Here is a 7,031-nt window from a genome sequence, read left to right on the forward strand (position 1 = left end):
CTTTGGAGCTAGATGGGCGCAAGATGATTGTAAATAATGAAGGAAGAGAGTGCTAGAAAGACACTAGGGTTGGCCCTTCCTTTAAAAGGTGGCATGTAAGAAAGGCTAAGTAGTTGACTTTGGTCTTCACTTGTGGGGGATGTTTTTTGGCGAGCTTTCACAAAAAGGGTGAGCGCATTCTCTCTCATCTCTCTCTCTCATCTCTCTTCTCTCTTCGTGTCCCTTTCTCCCTCACACCTCTCTCTCTCTCTCTCTCTCTCTCTCTCTCTATCTCTCTCTCTCTCTCCCCCCCTCTCCTTTGTATTCCCTCTCTCTTTTCATGTTACTTTCTCTCTCTCATCTCATCTCTCTCTCTCTCTCTCTCTCTCTCCTTTGTATTCCCTCTCTCTTTTCATGTTACTTTCTCTCTCTCATCTCATCTCTCTCTCTCTCTCTCTCTCTCTCTCTCTCTCTCTCTTTCTCTCTCCTTTGTATTCCCTCTCTCTTTTCATGTCTCTTTCTCTCTCACATCTCATCGCCCTCTCTCTCTCTCTCTCTCTCTCTCTCACCCAAATGACTATTACTTTTGGAAATCATAAGAACAAAGAACAAAGAACACCGTTTAATCTTTAGATTTGACAACATTCATAAACACTCCCACATACACATTCCTTGTGGAAAACATAGAGCACCATTTAATCTTAAGAAGTAAGCTTTAACATCATTTATAACCACTCCCATATACACATTGCTGGTAGGAAATGAATCTTGCTCTTTATTAATGTATCAATGTTCAGTTTTTAATACATAAGTTGCTAGCTCTACCTCCCCCTCTATCTAGCTCTATGCTATCCATGTTGATGGACACGGAATGGGGGTACATAAACGCTGGGAAATGGCATACTTATATTATGACACATGTGTCCAATAAGCTCCAAGTGCCAGGCTAGGTAGCTTCCATCTGACTCTAAGCTTAGGCAATGTCATTGGAGGTCCACGCATACCCTCGCCATGCACCTAGTACCAGCGAGAAGGTCCACTACCATATCACCTGGCAATGTGAATGTCTCTAGTAGGAACTTATGCAATAGAGTTATTCATGAAATTAGTGACATCCATTGTGTGTTTGAATTCAAAATTTGGAGAATATGCTATCATAATTCTAGCCTATACTCACTTGGAAAGATGGGGGTGCCATTGGGCTACCCCCCTAATATAAGTACCATTGTGGGCTTTTGCAAGAAGATCGGCGCGGTATGGTTCAATCAATGTGTTTGTGGAAGGAGGGTAACTTTGACCATCCGTAATCAAATATGCTACTCTCTCACGATCAAACATTGGTGGATGGGATCTCCCCATACGGCGAAAGCATCCTAGTGCTCACCTGCAAGAATACTCATTAGTTCTAAAGAAATCTCCAACTAGTCACTACAATATTATTCAAGAGTTTTTGTGCATTATCGATTCTAAAGGATAAATGTGCCAATACACCTCACTGCATGTCCTCAAAAACATGGTTTTGCAGATAAGGAATCCCTCATCAAACATGGCCTACGTCACATGCCCAAAATGATCTAGAAAACACATGGTAACAAACCAACCATCATTAGCCACAAATCGAGAGGCAATCCTTGCAGCAGCTGCAATTGCAATGGAGTAGTCCCACGTGTTCCAATTTGGTGGATTCCCTCCAACTTCCAACCCAAGTTCTCTGGGAAAATCGGCCCACATGAGGCTGCATGCACAAACCTCCAACAGATTCCAAACTGTACGAGGTTGGTTTTAAACGCTTGCAAAGAAATTTAGCATGGAAATCAAGTTCTTAAAAAATTCAAAAAAATGTAATACTTCAACTCAATGTGTAAACTAACAACATAAAATAGAAATTGAGTGAACATAAGGTCATAGAACTCACATCGGTGGGGGTATATCCCCTGCCATAGCCGAGTGGAAGGTAGTAATGTCGGCAAAAAGTGGCTTGTGAAAGACCTACAAACATCTCTTTATTGCTAACCCTTGTCCACCTATTGTGGCTTGGAACTCTGCCATCATACAATCAGATAGTTAAGACAAAGTATAACGTCACAGCAATATTGTGTACTCATTGTTATATCCACTATTAACCTTGCCAAAGATTTGTTTCACTTTCATGATGTTCGTTAGGTAAGTACTCCACCCACCAGGGACCTCTCTCTCGCTCCCAATTAGATAACAATCTCCCTTCCTCATACATGGACTCTGCCCCTTCTAAGACAATCCATGTTTTCACAATACTTGGCATAGCTTGCAAAGCTCCCTCTTGCACGAGGTCCATGCACCATCTACCCAGAAGCATGAAGGGTAATAAAACCCCAAAATTTTAATCTAACCAACATTAAGAATGCCACAAAAGTATGATAAAGGGATAGAATATACCGATGCACGAGTTGTGGTGCATTTTGAGAAAGAGTGCTGGTGGTTGCCTGTCTACTATGAGCCCACTCCACTTTTCCCCATAAGGTTTGATAAGCACCCATGCCATGTGTCCTCTTCATCTGCTCCACCCAATCAGAGTCAGGCAATGATACAAATGGGTTTGAACTATGCAATTTTGCTACCAATGACAATGAAGCCTCATGTAGTTGGTCCTAATACACCTCCTTAGACATCCATCATTGAAAGGCCTTATCAATTGTGGGCATCCCCACGGTAGCCCTTGCCTCATCTCCCTCTGTGAGGGTGAATAGAATAGTAGCTTTCCTATTGACATCCATTATTCAAAAATCATAAGTGCAAATATTTAAAGTGATACCATCAAAAAAGGAGAGAGAACAATTGCAAGAAAGAGGACAAAACTACCTTGTAGGATGGATCTTTGCAGACCCAATAATGCCTAATTTATCTATGGTAATTGGGAGGCCTTTCACCATCCAATTGATTCAAAAGATTTCATCAAAGAACTCCTTTCCACTAGATGGATTTGCAATGGCAGAGATCTTTTGAAGCTTCGGTCGCTGGTCCTCAGCCTTCTTACAGCCTAATTGCCTCACTTCCCTTTTCTTGGTTTCCGTGAGGGCATCCACGTTTTGAGTCTCCATGTACTCATGGACAATGCGTCTAAAATTATCCTAATCAATGAGAAGTTTAATAAGAAAATAGATATTTCAATAAAGTTAAGAAATTGTAAATGAAACTCTTAATGGTGGTACTTACTCACCAAAGGAGTTGCATTGCATCCGTTCAACCTGAACACAAATGCAGAGTACTCAACCCTATTAACAATGGCAATCCTATGGGTTCAAAAACTCAATCAAGCTCGGTGATTGGAGGACTAGATGAATTTTGCCCTTTTGCTGTCGCAAATGCATAGGGGAATACTGTGCAATCTTGTAAGCATCTCGAGGCTGATGCTGCGATTCTAGAAAGTAATGCACCAGAGACTCAAATGAAGCTTGGCCTAGCTTTTGGAAGTAGAACATTTCTACACCGAGAGTGTGAGGTACTATCACTCTTGTCAACCTAGATAGACCAATATAAGATTAGGACACATGATAAAATTCAAGCTTTCGCCTAACTTTCAAACGTAAAGAGGCACTCACGTGTTGATTCCACTAAGTGCCATCAGCACCGCTGCCTCCTCACATGCTTCAAACTTTAACATTTGACCCTTCACTCGTGTGCATAGAATGATGAGTCAACATGAGGATTTGCATCACATTCTATGTTGTGTATGGAACTTTGAGATATGAAATGGTATGTTTGAATCAAGTCAAATAATTATGCACTTCGTTGCAAAGCTCCCATCCATGCATGTAAGCATTGGTTCCCATCAAGTACACAGAGCTTTTTGCCTTTTAAGTATGACCACTTCTCTGAGTTTCTTGACTCCATTTCAAACTCTACATTTATCCGACCCCATGTTGTCCTATGCCATAGTTCCTCCTCCTCCTCCAAAACTAAAATAGGCTCTTGGTCAGGAAGATGACCACAAACTATGAACATTCCCATTGTAGGAATGTATCCTATTTGTAGTAGGTGTCCCCTCCTAATTGTATAGGTGCCACATCTATAGTAGATTCTCCTTGGGTGCCCATGACAACATTCTCGTCATTAATAATTGTCTCCATCACGTCAAGCTCACCCATCACCCCAATCATATCCTAGAGGTCTGGGACTCCCGAATCAGGCTCATGCATCATGGAGGCATCATGAAAGTGGAGATAGGGGATGCTTGCATATCATGGCACTTTCACGTATCAAATCCAGAATACCTCATGCTCGAGAGGTGCTTCTGCCGAAGTTGGTTCACTTTTGTTTATCAAAGCAGCATGCTTTGCAATTTTTTCCAAGAAATTGAACCTTAGGAATTCCAATTGCCATATTTTGATTCCTGAGCTCTATCAAGCTTTTGAAATTGACATGTCCATATCTCTTGTGCCATTTTATGAAAAGTGGCATCTGTTGTTGTGGTTGAGCTAACATGGCATGCAAATCTGGTATTGTGGCTACCATTCTGATCAAGTGTCCTTCCTTGACTGCTTTTCCTACTAGCTGATATCCTCTGGATTTGTCTTTGATAGTGCATTCATCTTCATCAAAGATGACTCGATAGTTGTGTTCCGTCGTTTGACCAACTGACAAGAGGCTCTTACTGAGCTTCGGAACATAGAATACATCTTTCACCAATCATTCCGTACTAGTGAAATTGTTCATAGGGACAATTCCTTTCCCTTGAATTGGATTTGATGTATTATCTGATGTGTAGATGAAATTATTATATCCTTCTAATGGCTTCATTTCTATGAACCATTCCTGATCTTTTGTCATATGAGATGATGCACCACTGCTAATGTACCAAGGATCGTGATCTGCTTGGTCGACTTGATTATTGAAATCCTCTTTTGAATTGCAATCAATGTCTAGATAAACTATTTCAATCTTCTGCATATCCTCGCTCACAAAGGAACATATTCTCAGGTTCATTTGGATAATGACTGTGACTAGAATATCCACCGCGATGATTTCCTCTTCCTCGAAAATTCCCTCATGATTGTTGCTTGACTGCCTTGGTTGTATTGCTTCTTGCGGCAATCTCTTTCATAGTCTACTTATGACAGTAGTTGCATTGAATGTTTGACACGTTGGTGGATGCATTCCCTCATCCTTGGAATCTTCCTCAATTGGAATGATTTCCTCTTGTAAGGAACATATTCTCAGGTTCATTTCCATAATTAATGTGACTGGAATGTCCACCACAATGATTTCCTCTTCCTCGAAAATTCCCTCGATTACTATTGGATTGACCGCCTTGGTTGTACTGCTTCTTGCGGCAATCTCTTTCATAGTGTCCAAACTTATGATAGTAGTTGCAGTGAATGTTGATGTTGCTGAGGATGATGTTGATGTTGTTGATTCTTGTTGTTGAGGATGATTTCCTCTTTGCTGATGCTGATGTTGTTGAGTATGGATGCTGATGCTGACTTTGCTGATGACTTTGTTGCTCATGATGACCACTTCAAAGGAATGATCTACCTCTACCTTTGCCTCTGCTGCCTCTACTTCTATCTAAAGTTGTGAATGCTTGATCATTGGAATGACCTTTATGTGCATGAATGGCTTGCGTCCTGAGTTCTTCACCAAGTAAAACTGAGTGAAGTTTTTCCAGTTTTTGAAGTTGCCATTGAATGGCAATACTCTAGACTAGATTCTCGTATCCCTCTCCTAGTCCATTCAGGATGACTTGAACCATTTCTGGTGGTTTCATGGTCTCTCCTGCTGTTGCGAGTTGGTTGTTATAATCCTTGATCCTGAGTACGCAAGCATGATCCGTTTCATTGATGTTGTTGAAACTCTGGTTGATTTGGTTTCTCAGTGTGAGAATCTTGGAAGTATTCTTAGACTCATAGAGAGATGCAAACATATCCCATTCTTCTTTTGATGTCTTGACTGTGTTGAGTTATCCTAGCATGACATCTTGCACATTCAGCTTGATCGGATGATATGCATACTTGTCTTTCTTGTCCGATTCTACTTGTGCTTGAGCAATGGCAGGATCTGCTCTAAGTGTAGACACTGTTGGTGTAGCTAGAGATCCCATTGTTATTGCTGGCTAGATTGTTCAATGGTCTAGGTGTAGATACATCGGCACACTCCGCTTTGTCTTGAAGTATAGGAATGATCTCCATTTGTTATTTCCATGTGCCATAATTGGAGTTGTCTAGCTTAGTAGATGCCTCCAGATTGAGGTTGCTAGTCATAGACATGGTGCAAGAAATGTACTCAAGGTGTTTATGAAATCACTATCTGAATAAACTGCAAAACACTAACTGTGTCAAGTGAAATCTGAACTGTCGGTGAAGATAGAATTGTAATATATAATCCAATCTGCTACGAGGCTTGTGGAAAATGATGCTAGGAATAGACAAGAGGCTTTACAAGACTTGAAATAAAGTGCACAATGCTAAAAAATAGCCAAATAGGCTTTACAATGATGGCATGTGTGTGTGAAATCAAATCATGTGCAATCTACCCATTGATCAACTGGTCAGTTTCTCTGAACACTCTGAAGTCTGCTCATTGAACTATGAAACGTCAAGTTTCAAGTAATGTGATGATGTGAAACCACATGTGAGCGCTGGGATGACTGACTCTAAGTAGGAACTATTTAGGAGTGTTTTGGCATGGCTTTAATTGGCTGCTTTGGAGTTCTCTCCACTATGGATGATCTAATCTACTCTGAACTAGATCTTGACCAACTGTTGAGTGATGAAAAAGCAGCAAATAATTCCTTTTCTGTGTTCGTTTTAGGTGCTAGGTCAGATGAGTCGATGTAGAGGTTGATGTGCATGTAGGAAGTGGATTTGTCACCGAGGCTCGAAAGTGTATGATACTTGCTACAAAATGTGTGCGTGATGTGACAAGCACATAGAACAAAAAAAATCAAGCGTTTTTCCTTTTTGGAGTGCCCTCAAATTCTTCTTGGATCAAGAGATATGGCTTGATCTAGGTGGAGGGGCAAAAAGGGTGCAAATGTGCTCAGTGTGATGATGTGGCACTTAGGGGGTCACATGTAG

The sequence above is a fragment of the Dipteris shenzhenensis genome, chromosome 16 (assembly GCF_047967505.1).
Source record: "Dipteris shenzhenensis isolate YYH24624 ecotype China chromosome 16, Dip_SZ_1.0, whole genome shotgun sequence".
Taxonomy (NCBI): Eukaryota; Viridiplantae; Streptophyta; class Polypodiopsida; order Gleicheniales; family Dipteridaceae; genus Dipteris; species Dipteris shenzhenensis.